This window comes from Astatotilapia calliptera, chromosome 7 (assembly GCF_900246225.1).
Source record: "Astatotilapia calliptera chromosome 7, fAstCal1.2, whole genome shotgun sequence".
NCBI lineage: Eukaryota > Metazoa > Chordata > Actinopteri > Cichliformes > Cichlidae > Astatotilapia > Astatotilapia calliptera.
The window spans coordinates 42,507,310-42,526,262 of record NC_039308.1 but is presented as its reverse complement, the minus strand read 5'-3'; the positions used below and the strand labels follow the sequence as shown (position 1 = coordinate 42,526,262).

Sequence of the window (18,953 nt, the reverse complement as noted above, 5' to 3'; positions counted from 1 at the left end):
CATTTTCTTTACATTTTATTTTTTAATGGTAATGTTATTTATTTACTCATTCATTTCGTTTACACTGATTGGTACCTTGTACCAAAATAAAAAAGTGAAAGTTGGGGTTTTTTTACTCCTTAAATGTGTAAATATAATATTTAGTATTATTTAGGAAATATAATTTTATAATTTTAATAATTCTTTGTATATTAATTTTCAAACAAAGTATAGCCAACTAAAATATGTCTCTGTCCTTAGACCTAGTTAAACTCAAAAAGGTTTTAATCTAAATTCCCAAAGGCCCTCCTGCAATTAGACACAGTGTTTGACATAAAAGAGCTCACCTATAACTAAGCCTGAGCCAGGGGTTTGATCTGTTTGGCCTGGCAGTGGACTGTCAGAGAATTGATTTCGCATACATATGTAGAAAGGGTCTGTCTGCACCAATTGCTTTTTGGCTATATTAACAGAACACATTTTCTGTTAGAAATGAAGTAAGCTAACTGATACTAGTAAATGTCAAACTGTTTCTTTCATGTGGAGCTTGCTATGAGTTTAATTTCTACTGTCTCCCTTTTCTTTTTTGAAACCCAGACTTTACTTTTAAGGTGCCATCCTTACTTTAATCTCAGCATCAGCACCACTTGGACTAAACCAAATCATGAAATAAGGAGGGGGGAGCAGAGTCAGACTTAATTTAATTTATTCTTTGTTGCCAAAAATAAAATGCTAGGAAATCAACACGTTTATAAGTACCATGTGAAGCAAGCATTATCTCATTGTGATAGACTAATCATTTTCATTAAAAAAAACAAACAAACAAACAAAAAAAACCTGTACATTCCCAGTTCAGAGAGGTGTACTGTTTTCCCTCCTTGTAAATCTCACATTTGATGATGGACCACAGGTTCTCAATGGGGTTCAGATCAGGTGAACAAGGAGGCCATGTCATTAGTTTTTCTTCTTTTATACCCTTTCTTGCCAGCCACGCTGTGGAGTACTTGGACGTGTGTGATGGAGCATTGTCCTGCATGAAAATCATGTTTTTCTTGAAGGATGCAGACTTCTTCCTGTACCACTGCTTGAAGAAGGTGTCTTCCAGAAACTGGCAGTAGGACTGCACTCCAGTGATGTTGCAGCTCTGAAATATGGCCAAACTGGTGGCAAGTGGCATCTTGGCAGCTGCACGCTTGACTTTTCTCAGTTCATGGGCAGTTATTTTGCACCTTGGTTTTTCCACACGCTTCTTGCGACCCTGTTGACTATTTTGAATGAAACGCTTGATTGTTCGATGATCACGCTTCAGAAGCTTTGCAGTTTTGAGACTGCTGCATCCCTCTGCAAGATATCTCACTATTTTTGACTTTTCTGAGCCTGTCAAGTCCTTCTTTTGACCCATTTTGCCAAAGGAAAGGACGTTGCCTAATAATTATGCACACCTGATATAGGGTGTTGATGTCATTAGACCACACCCCTTCTCATTACAGAGATGCACATCACCTAATATGCTTAATTGGTAGTAGGCTTTCGAGTCTATACAGCTTGGAGTAAGACAACATGCATGAAGAGGATGATGTGGACAAAATACTCATTTGCCTAATAATTCTGCACTCCCTGTACAGGCTTCAGCAAGTTCAATTAGTTCTATTTCTAGCAGTTGTATAAGACTATCATTGTGGCAAAACATTTTGTGCATGTGTGTGTTAGGTATTTTAGTACCATGGGAGCATTTACTGGATATTGTTTTATAGTGACATTATACAGGAAAACTCTGTCATTCAATAAGGCCCCTTTGTTTTAGTTATTTTTCTCTTTGACCCAAGAATTGATGTGTGAGAATCACAGGCTGGTACAAGGTTGAAATACCACAGAGATCACTCCCTCAGCTACATTAGTTTCTTAATCTTTTAGACGCCTGTTGAAGGCCAAATGGTTTGTTTCAGATTTCACTAATGAAAGAACTCTTTATTTCGTGCCTTGAAAATATGTCGCTGAGATAATCATAATTGTAGCTGAACTGATACACTACACAAAGGATGCTTCTTCACCCAAGGGCAGGAAGACGCTCCCTTATCTTGGTCTGTACTGGTTTAAACTGATAAATCTGCTGTCTCATGAATTTTACCCTCTATATAAACTGTTGTACTTGAGAATAAAGTTGAGTCAATTTGGGAAGACAACCTGAAGCAGTCTGTTTTCTTGTTCTCCCAAGCTGCTCCCGAGCTCGTACTAACACGCTGAATGGCATGCTTGAATGTTGCTTGAGAATATATTTGACTGTGTTACAGACTAAGGGACATTCTCTGCTGATAGACGTCCACGCCTCGGAGGAAGTCGATCCACGGATTAGGCCCTGGAAACCGTTTCCTTCAGTGTGTATTTTGATTTGTGTGCAGATTTGTGTGTGTGTGTGTAATCAATTTTTAAATGTTTTGAATAAATCGGTAAATCTGTACAGACATTTCTGAATTTTCAAAGGAATCTGTAAATGTGTATTTATAATTCCAGAACAGCGACACTCAATTTTAGCATTAAAAAAAAAATGGCATTGAAAAATAAAAGTTTTACATTTACCGCTTTTTTTTTTCTCGCTTTTTGCTCTCAGCAGTTAAGTTTCGGGGCTTTATGGCTGAGCCTTGGCTGTAATGTCACATAATTTGCATCCAACAGACCTAATAGCTGCCCAACTTTACCGAACAACATTGTAATGAATGTTTTGAGTTCAGGTGAGACTCAGAAAGAGCTATAAGGGTTTTTGTTTTTTTTTGCTTTTTCCTTGTTATCACTTGGAGGTGGACTGGTTTACAGAAGTCCACTCTTAACTAGATTAGTAGTTGCATTTGACAAACAGCTGCAAGATGAGCTAGATGACCTTCCTGTAGTGCCCTTAGCCCACGGATGGGCATCGCCAGGCCTCGAGAGCCGGTGTCCCTGCCCGTTTTAGATGTGTCTTTGAACCAACACAGCTGATTTAAATGGATAAATTAGCTCCTCAACATGTCTTCAGTTCTCCAGAGGCCTGGTAACGAACTAATCATGGGATTCTGGTGTGTTGACCCAAGGTGAGATCTAAAACCTGCAGGACCCTCGGGGCCTGGAATTGCCCACCGCTGCCTTAGCCCCAAGGAGTTGGTACTGCTGCACAAGCATCATAAAGCTGCCTGTAATTCCCAAGGCTTGAGTCAGACTATTAAAACATCCTTTAACCTTACCTCTGTGCCCTGCAATTGTGTCCACAGTAAGCTATATATAAGAACGCCTTCAAGGTGACAGTAAAGACCATTTTGTCCGTGTTTAAATTGCATGGCTCAAATTTTGACATTTGATCATTTTCACAGTATGTATGTATATATATATAGATATATATATTAATAATATAATAGTGACAAGACTGCCAGTTTCTGGAATATTGCCTCAGGAAACATGGCAAAAGGCATCAGAATTGATTTAAACAAGTCAAACCAAAGTCATTTATTGACAAATTTTGAGTCATAAGCAGCAGAGACACAACATTAACACCTGCAAGGTAAAGACAAGTCCATCAACCATCACTAGCTTAAGAAACCCAATTCAAGAGAGCTAGTCCCAGCTCTTCAGTAGACAATGTGAGGAGCAAACATGTAGCTGGTATATGGGAATAGCGGCACAGACAAACCAAGAGATTCTGTGGCGGTGTAGCGGGTTTGGGCGAAAGCCGCTCTTCCTTTGTGGTAGCGTGAACGGGAACTTAAGGAGTAGACTGGCTCCAGACCATACACGTCACTGAAAACTGGCTCGTTTTCACCATTGTTGATGCCAGATTGAGTGTTAAACTGTGTAGGTCCTGTCTGATACTGACCCGCTGCATATCTGTCCGAACCTCCTCCCGGAGACCCATACTGACCTACTGCAAAGCCAACTGCTGGAGCTCCATACTGACCCACTGTATATCCCAACGAACCAGCTGCTGGAGCATCATACAGGGTATATGGAGGACTGCTCTGTACTCCATAGCCACTACTAGTGTGTTCTGGTGCTTTGTCAGAGTCACTCCCCTTTCCCCTGAATGTATACCAAGGAAGTGTTTGTGGCGTCTCAGCTCTGTTCAGTCCCAGCCCTAGAAGAGAAATTAATGGAAGCTAAGACTTTTAAGCTTAGCTACTAATACATTTAAGCTCCCATTAACTTTAACTGGTCAATCATTTAAGTTTAGTAAACCTCTTGCCTTTCTCCACAGGTGCACAAGTGATGCTTCCAGTGAGACATAATAGCCACAACCACCTGCAGACCATGTTTTAAAAAAAAAAAATAATAATAATAAATAAAATTCATGATATGTACACATCCAATCCACACCCATAATGCACCCTTCCTATGAAGCATCACTGCACATGAACAGTTTTTAAAATTTCTGACTTTAATGCAGACACCGCTGGATTACGGCACTCTTTTTTTTAGTTGTTTTATAGCATCACTTACCTCATTTTGCTGTAGAGTAAGGTGTTTCAACCTCCCCAAGAGTCTGTTACAGGATCACAAAAAAATAATAAGATGCATAATAGACCAATAAATAAACTACAATGCAAACTCAATACCAGCACTGTACCTTATTGCAACAGGCGCTTCCACATACTGACTAGAAACAACAAGAGCTGATTTTATATGATCTTTGCTGCAGAGGGGACTGATTGCTCAGTGGTAACAGCTGCCTGTGTAGTTAATTGGAAACAAGTAGCTTCTCATTTGTGGAGATGTCCCCATGTTTCCCTTTTATTCTACCATCTTAAGTTGTTTCCACATTGTCTTTCCACCAAATTGTGTCCTCTTACAGTCTCTAAACCTTTCATCACCAACACAGTTTTGTTCCATCCTTCTCACAGCTTCAAATCAGACCAGATGCATTTCACAAGGTAGCATTTAGAGTTTTAATAACATTTTAGGAATTAATAAAATACTTATTAAAAATACTATGTATTTCATTCTTTTTGTCAAATTTCTCATTATCTTTGATTATGTATGTGAGGGGGGATCTGAACCAGTATCTTATCCATTTAGTAACTGAAGTTTAAATCCCAACTCAAAACTCATCTGTTCAAATCTGCATATTCACTGTGAATCCACTGTTTGTTCATTTTATCTTGTGCTTTATTTTTTTGTTCTTATTCTGCCATTGTTTTACTAAGTGTTTTATCCTATTGTAAAGTGTCCTTGGGTGACTTGAAAGGCGCTCATAAATAAAATTTATTATTATTATTAGTATTATTATTATTATGAAGTGTTTTCCAAAATTTCAAGGAAGTGTTCACATTTTCTGAGATAAAATATGCAGCCTTTGCATTTATTATTGTCACAATGCATTTATTGCAGAGCTCTATAAAGCATTTCCAATCTGAGCTAGGATCTGTTTTTCTGGTTTTGGCTCACACCACATTACACTCATGAAGTAACTTTAAAAGTTCTTGTGTGAACCAGGTATTTTTACGACCTTAAAATCTCTATTTTTTTTAATGGAGCATGTTTATCAATGATTTTAATGAAACCTTCATAGAAAAATTCCCATAAATTTTTCACGTTTGGAATAAGATAAAGCTTATCCCAGCCAAAAACATGTACAACATTTACAAATCCCTATACAGGAAAATGTTTTATGTTTCATTTTACAAGAATTCCAGGCTTGGTTTTGAGAATTGTCTAATTGTAGCAATGACACAGTGGTCACTGATGACATTTTATATTTCCAGAAATTAAAAGCAGTAATCAATTAAAAAGAAAAAACTATACTTGAAAGAATGATGACAGAAATAAAAGTCATTCTTACTAAAAAATATTTTCACTAAATAAACAAACATAATTGTTTTTGTAAAACCATTACACTAGAAAAAAGAACCAGAGCCATGGAACAAAAAGTTACAATTGAGGTTGAGGTAAACTGATTAACCTTTACAAAATCCAAAGCACATGAGCCGTCACAGGTTACTTAAGAAAATAATGTTGATCCCACACCGTGTGCACACAGTGTGCACACAGTGTGCACACAGTGTGCACACCGTGTGCACACAGTGTGCACACACTGTATTCAGTCTATACTCTGCAGCACACAGTTCTTGAAGATCACGGCAGAAGTATTACAACAGAAGCAGATCTTTTTGTCTTCTTTGAATTTTTTCTTCTCAATTTCAGTGTAGACAGAGAAAAGTATGAATCTGAAAAGGGGAAACAAGTGAGATCACACTGCTCGCTCTGTCCCAAATGTAAATCAGACCCAAGTGTGCTGAGGGGGCCTTCAGTTACTGTGGTCCTGATCTTTGGAACGTGCAACCGTGCAGCCTGAAGGCGTTATTGTAGATCAGTGTAGTTTTGTCACTTTTTATTGACACATTCCTACTGCTTGCTAAGCACACGACAACCCCATATTCTGAACACAATGACCAATGTGCCGTCACTTGGCTGCACATTAGAGTAGCTCTATATCACCACTTGATCGATGATGGTCTCCTGTTCATAGAAAGTCTCTTACAACAGTGTTGCCCTCCACTATTTTATTTTCTTTATTTTGTGTTCTTTATAGATAATTTCATTACCATTTGATAATGTCTCTGGTGTAGGTGTCATATAGATCATTTTCTGTGGGAGAAAAGTGATATGATCTGTGAAACACCTCTTTTAGATTGGTCAGATGCTGCCAACACCACACCTTTCATGTGAGTATTCTCTGGGTTAACCTAGTTTGTAGATAGCCATGTTTCTGTGACCAGTTATCCTGATCAACAGTGTTAGGGTAATGAAAAAATATCCTGGATATGTTGAACTTGCTTCGTAGTATAGGTCCCAGATGTCAGAATAAACGTATCTATAGTCTTTCACCACACTCTTTGTCCAGGTTGCCTGCTATGACCTTTTAAAATCCAGTAGATGTTGTTACTGAACACCAATGCAGTCTATTAAAATAGTGTCTCGTTTACTGACCTCCCAGCCCATTGTTCCTTCACTGGGCTGATTTCAGTCATTATGCAATGTACTGTTTATAAGATTGGGGAAACCTGCAGTCAGCTGAGACTGAAGAAGTCACTCGGATGAGTGACGGAACATTTCTCCCACAAAACGATCCGTCCAGATGAACAGAATCAACTTTTCGTGACTCATTTACATTAGTTTCTAGCTCTGCTAAAATCAACGTGATGGACTGCAGCTAAGGTACATTTTTCAAGCAGGAAGTTAATGGGTGTTTCTGTTTCTTTGAGTTGTTCAGTGTTTCCAGAGAGAAATATAACCACAAATGTTACTCAGTATATAATGAGTATGATCTCTTTAATAACAAAAAAACAAAACAAAAACCGTGGCCTTTGGGATTGCTTCTTTATTCCTTCGGGGTGACTGTGACTCAGGGGATTGGGAAGCTCATCTGTAACCGGAAGGTTGCCAGTTCGATCCCTGGGCTCTCTGTCCTGGTCGTTGTGTCCTTGGGCAAGACACTTTACCCTACCGCCAGCTGGTGTTGGCCAGAGGGCCCAATGGTGTGATATGGCAGCCTGGCTTCTGTCAGTCTGCCCCAGGGCAGCTGTGGCTACAACTGTAGCTCGCCTCCACCAGTGTATGAATGTGAGAGTGAATGAATAATGGAATTGTAAAGTGCTTTGGGTGCCTAGAAAAGCGCTGTATAAATGCAATCCATTATTATCCTATGGTTTTACCTTTGGGAGTAGCTATCCCAGCAATGTGACTTGAGCCATGTGAGAACCAAATATCATTACCCCATTGATTTTTCCTGAATGTCAAATCATCTCAGCATGGATGACATTCCTGTAGAACAATTAGATCTGTTTTCATCTATAAGTAAGACAAAACACAAGGCTTTCCTCTTTACTGAGTTTTGTAAATCACTTGTATAAACAGATATTACCAAAACAACACTTCTTTTTCAGGAAGGACCTGTTCTTTGTTCTCTTCCAGATGAGGTCTCTCACAGAGCGAAAGACAAATGGATGATGATTGCACACTTGTACGCATGCAATCATTCACCTGCATTGCCATCGGGATACTTTCTTTTAAAAATCCTTATTGTCTTGTTCTTCTTTTGTACCACTCTGCTTCAGGTATTCTGTCAGTTAGGGCAATATGTCACTTTTTTCCGTTTTTTCTAAGAGTTTTTTTTTTAATGTGTTCTTCTTCTTTGGTTTGGATTTTAGGCTATATGCCAATTTCTTCTTCCTCTGTTGCTTGTCCTTTTCAGCTTGTTCTCCTTCATCTTGCTTTGTATTTCACCTTCTCCTGTTACACCATTCATAGCTACATCTGCTGTGTCTCCATACATTCTCATTGTGTGAGGAAAACTAATGACTTTGAGGGGACCCAGTGGGATGAACCATTTTTCAATTACACAATATGTTTATATTGTGTAATTGAAAAATGTATTTCATATTAATTGTTTCTACACTTGCACAAAGGGTTAATGCTAGCCTAGGGTTTTTTAATAAACAGCATTATCATATGCAAAACTAGGGTCTCACTAGGGGTGGGAAGAGATTATTTTAGGATGGCACATGCCACCTATTGCCACTACAGAAGATCCGCCCCTGCTTTGAGCAAGCACAATCCACAGTCCATAGCCTAAGCCTGCCTTGCATCAGCACAAATCACTGAACAGATGTATTCACACATTTACAAATGTGATTATATACACATAGATCTGAAAATGCACAAAGAGCTCTAAATACATGTGTATAGTTCTGAGAGCACACACACACACACACACACACACACACACACACACACACACACACACACACACACAGAGAGAGAGAGAGAGAGAGAGAGAGAGAGATTTCAATAGGCACACACAAATCTTTACAAAATTCACACATGCAGACTAAAATAGGCTCACACAAAAATCCTTTTGCTACAACAGTAGTCCCATAAAGGTCAGCATTTAGACACAGCCTTCAGATATTAATAGTTGTAGTACTAAGTAGTAATGGAAGCTGAAGCTCCAGCATATTTGTCAAAAAACATCAACACACTGCTTCAGAAACACTATGCCAGGGCTTTGTTAGTCTGAACAGTCACATGATCAATGACGTCCGAAGCTTAATTCAGCACGTCACTACCTCAGTACCAGATTCAGTGGTTTATAAGGAATTGAATCATTAGTGGGATTTGTGCTGTGTTTGGGTGATTTTGTGCGAGAGGGAGCAAACCAGTGTGCGTCATAATTAGAGCCAGGAAAAGAGGACGCTCTGCCTGTGCCTAAATAAAAAACAGTTCATCAGCACTTGTGCTCCCAGGTATAAAATGGACATAAGGAATACACTATAGGTTATATATAGCTATAATTATGGAAGTTACTAGGGATGTGTATTGGCAAGAATCTGGCGATACAATATGTATCATAATACAGGGTAGACGATACGATATATTGCAATACTAAAAGCCAGACGATATTTGTGTTTAGTAGGACTAAATTTAATTAGGAAAACTCACAGTAAACAGTCCAAACTGTTTAATGCTTGACATGAAACATCTGAAACAAAAACACTCTCTAAGTTCAAAATGAATGGAGAAATTAACATCTGCCTTATTAGAAGTCATGTCAAATAAACAAACAAAAACTACTTTACTGAAATATCAAGTATTTTTTAACATGAAAAAAGTAAACATGTAACACTGAAGTCTTTCTAAGTACTATGATTGTAAAATACTTATCCAAAAACTGCTCTATGGAGCATCAAAACAAAGTACTTTTTATGTGACCTCAATATAAACAAATATAAATCAAAAATGAAATTGCTTGAAGAATCCATCCAAGTAAACATTAACAAAAAATGTAAAGTGCTATTACAATTAAGTGTTAATAAAATAAAGTACAGCTCTGCAGTGTCCATCAATGGAACACTTTTAGTACAACCTGAAAAAAGGAATTTACTCATCTAAATAAGTGCTTATGAGACTCAACCAAAATGTCAAACATTCTCATATCAGAGATTTTACATGTGTAGTGTTTTCTCAGTGTTTATTTTTCAATTTTCAGATTTTTGTGCAGGAATACAAGCTGATCGACATGGTCAGCTCTCAGGACACTTCTCTGTGCATTTACTATGTCTCCTGCAGAGGAGAAAACTCTCTCTGCAGAGACACTTGTTCCAGGAATGCATAGGAAACTCCTTGCTACTTTGGATAGCTGAGGGTATTCCTGTTCATGGTCCTTCCACCAACTGAGAGGATTTCCTGTGAGAGGCAAAGGGGTCTCATCTCTATACCTCTTGATCTCAGCTGCAGCAACATCATGGTCTGATTTTGGTGCAGTATTGTCACTAGTAGAGGCAAACGTAGCTCCGAGCAAGTCCACCAATGCACATGAGGTCCTCTGTCTCTTTAGGGGTGGCCGAGGGATGGAGTCAAAGCTGTCTTTGATATGTGGGTGGCATCCTCCACAGCCTCCTCTGTGGCATTCTCTTCCTCCACCTGTTTGTCAGTCTCCTCATTCTTTTGCTGCTGAAAAACATTAAATTCAAATAATATTAATGTCAGAAAGCCCAAATTCAAATCCAAGATTCACCCTGTTTTTCACTAATATTTGATGACAAATGTCATCAATATGCTTTTTTTTTTTTGCTTTTTACTTTATTCACTTGCTTATAACTTCAGTTGAATTTTTCCAAATAAATTCATTTATTTACTTACATTTCTTCCTTCTTTATCACAGTCACCACAGTGTCCAACAGTCTGGAATAGGTCTCTGCTTCAGACAGGAAGGGCAGGTCCTTAAACCGAGGATTAACAGTCGATGCCATCCATAGTGTCTCCCTCTCATTTACATATCTCTTTCCTAGATCTTCTGCTATGGCAGTCTTAATGTTAACCTATTAACCTATTATAAGATTGTGTTGTACATTGTTATATATAGTGTATTTTAGTTTTAGTTAAAAAAAAACAAACATCAAGACGTCACAAGCAAAAAGAAAACAAACCATGGCACATGTTTAAACAAGGAAGGTTTATTTGTCTGAATTATTTATTATTAAAATAGACATAAGATAATTTTTTCACCCCCCAAAAAACATATTCAAAGCACCATAGCTCTGTAGAGTGGGCAGTCATAATGAAGCAGTTCATTGTACGTTTTAGATTCAAGCTGCTCTTCATATTTCTGGCCACCAGATGTCCCTAAAGAGGACTGTGTTAAAAAGCTTTGAGTGATGAACTGTTTTTCAATACAAACTTCCTTAAACCTCAAATTCTGTTTTGCAATACAGAGCTAAGGTGGTTCTCTGGTCCATGTATCAGTGTAAATAAATGGATCGTCAATTATAAGGGTAAAGGCGAAGTGAGGGAACTGAGAAGCCGGCTGTTTGCGATTAACTTCAAAGGCAGCTGCTATCACTAAGCAATCAGCTCCTGCTGCACTGAGGATCATATAAAAGCAGCTTCTGTAGGCTGCATCAACTAAGGAGAAGTTCTTGGCACAAGTTAAGGGTTGGTAGAAGCTATGAGTTTGTGGCTTATTTTGGGCTGGGATTATTGATATATTATGGTTGACCAGGGTTTCTCCATTTTTGTTAGTGCAGGCTCTCAGGGGCAGGTCAGAACTCAAACTGCAGCAGAATGAGGTGAGTAATTATGTTTAAGTCTAAAGCTAAATTTTAAAGGGCCTGTCTGATGCATCAAGATAAATGGGTACTAAAACAGCTAAATATTGGCTTAAACCTTATGTTCTGAAATGACTGTTTCTAGGGTTTTGTGGATTTCATGTCTGCTGATTGGAAGCATCATCTGTGTTCCTGTAGAATATGGTATGATAACACTAACAAAATTGAGAAAGCTGAACAAAATTAAGTGGCCTTGAATACATTCTGGCTCTTGCCTTGTTTCTCCTCAGATTATGGATTTGATATGGAATATGACGATATGGGCACATACCCCATGCAGGAGGGAGCATTTTTTTATGACCATTCCCAAGACAGTGCAAATTATGAGGCAAACGACGGCTATGCCCACATCGCCACAGACTCCAGTGCTGGTCCTCGTAGTTACGGGAGTAACACGATGGTTGGGGATGACTGGTTCACTAGTGGCTATACAGGGGGGGACCGTGTTTACACTGATACCAGCGGTGAGGAAAACAAGCCTGTTTTTAGTGACGTGTCTGGTCTGGAACCAGTCTACACTACTGGCTCTCGTTCACGCTACCAAAGAGGAAGAGCAGTGTTTGCCCAAACCCGCTACACCCCCACAGAGTCTGTTGGCTTACCTATGCCGCTACTCCCATACACCAGCTACACACTTTCTTGACATGCAATCTTCAAACTCCAGCCAAAGCTGCCTATTAACTCTTGGTGAGTTCAGTTACTCTTGGCTTTTCATTTGAGTGGTGTGAATGATAACTGGTTGATTAACTTGTCTGCTCTTCTCTATTCTCAGGTCTGTCAATGACTCTTTGCCCAGTTGCCAAAATACTTAATAAATTGCTTTAAACTTAAACAATGCCACTTATTTCCTCCTAAGCTGGTGTTTAACAATTTAAGCATATAGATGCATGTATGACTGTTCTGAAAGTTTGCCAAAAAATATCAGGTATTGATATCCAAGCAGAAGGCTTTTTACAATAAAGACTTATAATCATACTTTTTTTTTTTTTTTTTTTTTTTTTTTTTTTGAAGCAAAAGAGTGTGCACAAAAGAATTTACTTTTAATAAGGGGCAAGGAATAATTAAAAAATTATTTAAGAACATAATGTTGATTAAAAAATATTTACTAAAAGCCAGACTCCAATTGGGCTTAATCGATAATATCTCTGATGCAAGATCTGTTAAATTATGCAGAATGGATAGAAGACGATAGGGGGGGTGGATTGTTTCAAGAGAACCCACTGAGCAGAGGTGGGACCAAGTCATTGTTTTGCAAGTCTCAAGTCTTTATCCTCAAGTCAAGTCTCAAGTAATGTCAGGCAAGTCAGAGTCGAGTCTCAAGTCACTGGTGTAAAAGTCCAAGTAAAGTCACAAGTCTGAAACTTTGAATTTCAAGTCCTTTTGAGTCTTTAAAAAAAAAAGAGAAAAGCATGTTGCAGTTATGCTAAATGTAAATATTAGACCATGTGATTTTTAAATCTGTGTTTTTCTCAACACATGACAAAATAGTGAACTTAGAAAATATACACAAATTGTGAAATTGCACCTCTTTAAAATGCAGCTCAATTAAACCTAGCTCCAAGAATAATTTTCACCGACAGTTCTGAGATAAGCTGCATGTTGTTCTTGGATGCGCTTATAGGGCCGGCTTAAAAATCGCAAGACAAAAATATCATACACATTAAAAAAAACTGCATCACCAACGTAGCCTGGACAACATTTGCTAGTTAGATGAAGTCAGCTATCTCATCGTAGCATATTTATATGCATATTTATAATTATACGCTTCTTGGAGTGAGTGCATACACTCATGAAGTTTAGTAACTTCAGGTCACTGCAACAAGCCCAGGTACAGTTTACCGACGGATGGGTGCAGGACCTTGAAACGCACCGTGTAGAACGAAAGACCATCGTACGTATCATAAGTTTACCAGTCTCATAAAGTGTCTTCATAAATACACATTCGTTAACCGTTTATTAATAGGACCTTTGAGCTCAACGGTAATTAATTAGCAGTGGAAATAATTTCTGGTAGAATCACAGAAATGTAGCAGTGACAATAATACTGTATGCTGTAATCGTACTGGACAATTAGTGATACAAAAAACCTGTTTTATCCTGTGAATAAAAGTATATGTTTTTGTCAATGTACCATAATAACAGAAGCGAAACACAATATTGTGTCAGGACAATTCACTATTTATGCACAATAAACAAAGGAGCATAGCGTGACAATTTCTGTTCAGCGCCAGACTTGCTTGTAACCTATATCACCAATTATGTTATGAAAATGACGCATTAACTACAACAGCAGACTGACCTTTGTGGGAATGCTTGGAGCAGACTAACCTGTGAGCTGGAGTGTTCTGGGACGTTATATTTGATCTTTGAATGGCTGCAATCCAGTCGCCTCTTTGTTACTTCGGAAACATGGCTCGAACAATTTCTCTTCCACGACGTAATCCGATAACAACCGATCTCTTTACCCGTCGGCTTTCCGTGGCTGTCATGCGACCGGCTATTGCAGTTAATAATACAACAGCTTCTTGGCATTTTTTGTTTCTTTTTATCGCTGTGTAACTGATTTCAATTGAAAGCCTGCGTGCGCTAGTACCTCTTGCCACGAGTTCCCAGAATCCTTTGCGGTTCTACCCCTGAATGACGTCACATTTTCAATCTCTATATAATATGCATGTTAAATTTTATATTTGGGGTGAAATATCAAGTCTTTTCAAGTAAACCGGTTCAAGTCCAATTCAAGTCCCAGGTCATTGGTGTAAAAGTCCAAGTCAAGTCACAAGTCTTAGAACATTTTTTCAAGTCAAGTCTAAAGTCATAAAATTAATGACTCGAATGTGACTCGAGTCCACGCCTCTGCCACTGAGTGTCTACATGTTCTGTCTCTGGGACACTGTCCCCCTCCTGCCTAATTGGTATGCTGACTGGCAGGTGTAAGCTCTTCCTCATTTCAAGCCAAGTCTTCTCTCTCACACTTGCTTGCTCTTCTCAGTCTCTTCCCTTCTGCTTTTCCTCTATCTTAATAACTTATACAAGTACTGCACATGGTACTGTTAACTTTAGATTAGAGCTGGGCGATAGAACGATAACGATATGTATCGCGATATAACTTTTACTCGATAGAGAAATTAAGCTATCCCGATAGACCTCGCTGCTCTTGTCCTCAAAAAAAAAAAAAAAAGGTCAGCCAATCCAAATTAAGTAGCGCAGAGCCGAACCAATCACAGCCGCAGCGTCACGTCGCGTGACTTGTTACGTACAGCACAAGTGCCTAGCCGCACATGTGTATTTGTTTGGGAAGCAGCCAGCGGGTAATGGAGCCAGCGCGTAATGGAGGAAATGAGTGTGCCGACTAGAAAAATCAACCGAGCGTGACCGAAGAGAAAACATGATGGTTCCAATGCCGGAGAGATTGTCGAACGGAAGAGCCATAGAAGTTCCGTAGGGTGAAGGTATTTCGGCTATTTCAAGTCTGACAAAAAACAGAGTAGCGTGCACTGTAAATTGTGCCGAAAGCAAGTCTGGAAATACAATAAACTGGTGCATGCGTCACACTGTGCGCCACGTTATTGTTTCTGTGAAATGAATTTCTACAATACTGTTACTGTTAATTCTACTCTCTGCAGTGTTTAAATGCTCACATATACACACAGTTACTGTCCGTCCACACATACGACTCGGTTCTGCTTCTATGCCCCAGCTTTGTTTACTTTTTCCCACCGAGGCTTCTAGACTTCTGATTGGCCAACATTTCGGCACGGTTAGGAATCTAGCGCCACCTGCTGCTTTGGCATGTTCATAGCAGCGTTTTCCTTCATTTCTGCCTTTATGTGTGGACGGGATTATTTTTTAAAACGAAAACGGAAAATCTCAGTTTTCAAAATACCCGTGTACGTGTGGACGTAGCCTCAGTGTCTGACTGGAAGCGCTAATTCGTCATTCGGCTTTTGTCAGACTAAAGTAACTGTTAAAACTGTTTGAAAAGCTCAGCTATACAACAAGGAGAGATTGAGAATTTCCTTTTAGTTCTCAGTTTATTTGATATTGACAAAAGTTAGTCAGTTTTGTCTGTTCTTCTGTAAAACAAACTAAGATTTATTTTTAGAATTAATATTTTGTTTCTAAGTGGAATTGACAATTTAGTCTGTTTCGTTTGTTCTATTTTGAAACTTAAACGCTTTAGCGGCTGCCTTTTGTGTAGTTTGCAATATTTGCCTTTATTTATCTGAAAAAGTCTCATGTTCCTTAAGTACATCTACCCTGTTGAACTTATTATGGGAAATAAATATTTAAATAAAAACAAGCTGCTGATTATTTCACATTTTACTTGTGAGCAACGGCACATTTAAATCTTACAAATATAGTTATTTGGCTTATATCGTGATAGATATCGTTATCGCCTGAAATGAAAAAAACATATCGTGATATGAAAAAATCTCATATCGCCCAGCTCTACTTTAGATGTTCAAAATCTTGAAATAACAATCTTCATTATTTTGTTAATAGATTTTTGTAGCCATGTTATTTTAATTAGTATGGCTTCTTTGGGGGGTTTGGCTTTTGGTGAACAGCCAAAATTGTTTTTAGCTAGTGGGTCTTAGTAACTGTTCAGACTAACCCTCATATATTCTACTGTAAAAATACAAATATATGTCAACATGTAATTGCATTTGTTATGTAAATAAGATAAATTAATGCATTTATAGATTAATAATTTCCCAAAATTGACTGTCTCCATTTAAAGCAGCGGTAAGCACTACCGGAACTGTTTTAAGTCCCGTGCATCACGTGACACCCCGAAGTCTGAACCCACTGTTGGGAACGACCCTCCGGCACTTGCCAGTAGTGATGGGATTTCCGGATCTTTTTAGAGAACTGGCTCTTTCGGCTTGACTCACTAAAGAGTCAGCTCTTTCAGCTCCCAACCGGCTCTTCAGGTTGTTTTGTTGCTTTAACTATCAACAACAATATACAATTATGCACAAAAGGAATTAGTAATATAAAGAAACGTGGTTTTCTTTATGCATGTATGTGTGTGTATATATATAAATAAATAAATATTTATGGGGGTCCCTAGAGACGAAATGCGTCCAAAACTACAAAGCACTTAGATTATCTATCTATCTCAACACGGCCCCTAGCATCCTGGAGCACTTCCGTTGTGTTTTGGAGTTTGTACGTGCTTTGTCTCTAGGGGCCACTGTAAATATACTTTTATTTATTCACTCCACAAAATGTAATAAATAAAATACAAAAACCAACTATTTACATTTCAACTTTTAACTACTTCAATTTTCAGCTTTTTCCTTTTAAACAAATATAAAGTGAAGCAACACAAAACACTGCAAACCACAACACAATAAAATATGAAAAAAAAAAAGAACGCTCAGATCTTTAATTAAGGGGGACGTTGGCATTTAGAAATATTAATATCACACTCAACTGACTTCGTTTTATCTTCCCATTGCACTGATGGTTCTTAGGTGCCTGTGCATGTTGTTTGTGGAGCCGGCTCTATATGATATCCTTTTCTTGTAGACTCTACACTCTGCCTTTGTTTTGTCAATAAGATTGAAATGGTTCCAGACTTTGCTTCTTTTCTTGGTGTCACTCATTTTCTTTACTGTACCTTTCCAATGTGATGGTGTTGTCTCTTGTTGCTCCTGGCTCTCTTTCTTTCCCTCTCCCTCCTGCTCTTGTTGTGTGCTGATATGAGTGTAACTACGGCCCTGCCCCCTCAGCTCAGCGCTGGGGGGAGGGGTGCAAATGCAAGGCTCTGTTTGCCATCTCTTCTCAGCGCAAACACAAGGGTGACTTGCAGCGTGAAGCAAAAAAAAAGTGAAAGAGAGGGCAGGAGAAGGGAAAAAACAAAAACAAAAACCCCGACTACCAATAAGGAGTCGGATCGCATCGTTCACTTCAAAGAATCGGATCTAAGAGCCATTTCGTTCGCGACCGACCCATCACTACTTGCCAGCCAATCCGGTTGTTCAGTCTGACGTCACTAGCCGTGTCTGGGTCTAAACTCCGCTGCAGGTCCATATATCAAACGATCACTATGGCATTACTGAGAGTTGAAAAACTGTCTAAAGTCTTTCATCTTTAATAAAATGATCAGCGTTCTGCTCTACCAGATGTAACAATTGAGTTTAACATCCAGGCATCCATGAAAACCGAATTTATGACATTTAACGGAGTTAGAAGTTAGCAGGGAGTTAGCTCGCTAGCTTCTATCTAAATACAATATAGCATGTCCTGACTGCGGGGTTTTGGAAACAAATTAAAACGTACAGCTCTGTTATCACTTCCAGCATAAATGAAGACAGAAAACTAAACAGCAGTGACGTTTGTAGGGTTACTGAAGTTGGGCTAGCTGGTATATAATGATGTGCTACGTGACCGCTAGCGACACAGCTATGTTAGCATAATATAAACAAGCTAACCTTTTTTCCACTCGATAAAAGTTAACATGAGTGTTCTCGGTGGTCAGAAACAAATGTAATCGCATGGCAGGATGCTGTAAAAGGACCAAACTTCAGCCAGGAGAACAACTGAGATAATCCATCCACAATACGAGGTTAGTCATTCATATACTGCTGCATGGGCTGGGCTGTAGTTACATCCTAGGGTTTTAAAAACTGAGCTTAAATAAATGATTAGTGGTAATAAAAGCCGAGGGAGGTCAACAGGGATCACTGACTGTTTTAGGAGCTTTTTGAGATCAAATAGAAGAAAATACAAAACATTAAACATGTTAACAACACAAAAGCCATATTAAACGCAGAGTACTTTAGACCCGGAAGTAGGATTCGTCGCGTCATCACTGAACAACCGGATAGCTAGGTTTCATTTGACGTAGACTTGACGTCGACGTAAAGCGCGAAATTTGACTGGCGGTCGGAAGTGAAAAAGATAAGCGCAAAATCACAGACAGACAGTACGCAAAATGCCTATGTCCTGTTGTGTTTACGGATGCTCCAGTAGGTCGACCAGAGAAACTAATAAACGGTATTTTAGGGTACCAAAAATAGCCCAACGAAGAGGAGAAAAATGGAAAATTCTAACCGAAAAACGTAGGAAAAAATGGATTTTAAATTTACGTTTACAGTCGGGAGGAGCAGAGTCTGCCAATGCCCGTGTCTGCAGCGACCACTTCGTCAGAGGTAATGTTATGTTTGCAAACGAACTTATTAGCATTAGGTTGTCGTTAAATTCTCGTTTACTTAGTGCTTTTAAGTTAGTAGTCTAATATTGACTTGATTGGGACTATAGGCTGCCCAAGTGCTTTGGATGACGAAGAGTCGGAGGACTGGGCTCCGACGGTCAATCTCGGCTACGAACGAAAACCCAGAT

The 18,953-nt window shown here is 38.8% G+C and overlaps 1 long non-coding RNA gene across 1 annotated transcript; it reads left to right on the top strand.

Moving 5' to 3' along the window:
* The first annotated feature begins 2,265 nt into the window (after positions 1-2,265).
* On the top strand, positions 2,266-14,602 carry LOC113026283 (uncharacterized). Its single transcript, XR_003272901.1, has 3 exons — positions 2,266-2,354; positions 6,874-6,878; positions 14,593-14,602. It is a non-coding gene; the product is annotated as an uncharacterized LOC113026283 (long non-coding RNA).
* The last annotated feature ends 4,351 nt before the right edge of the window (positions 14,603-18,953 follow it).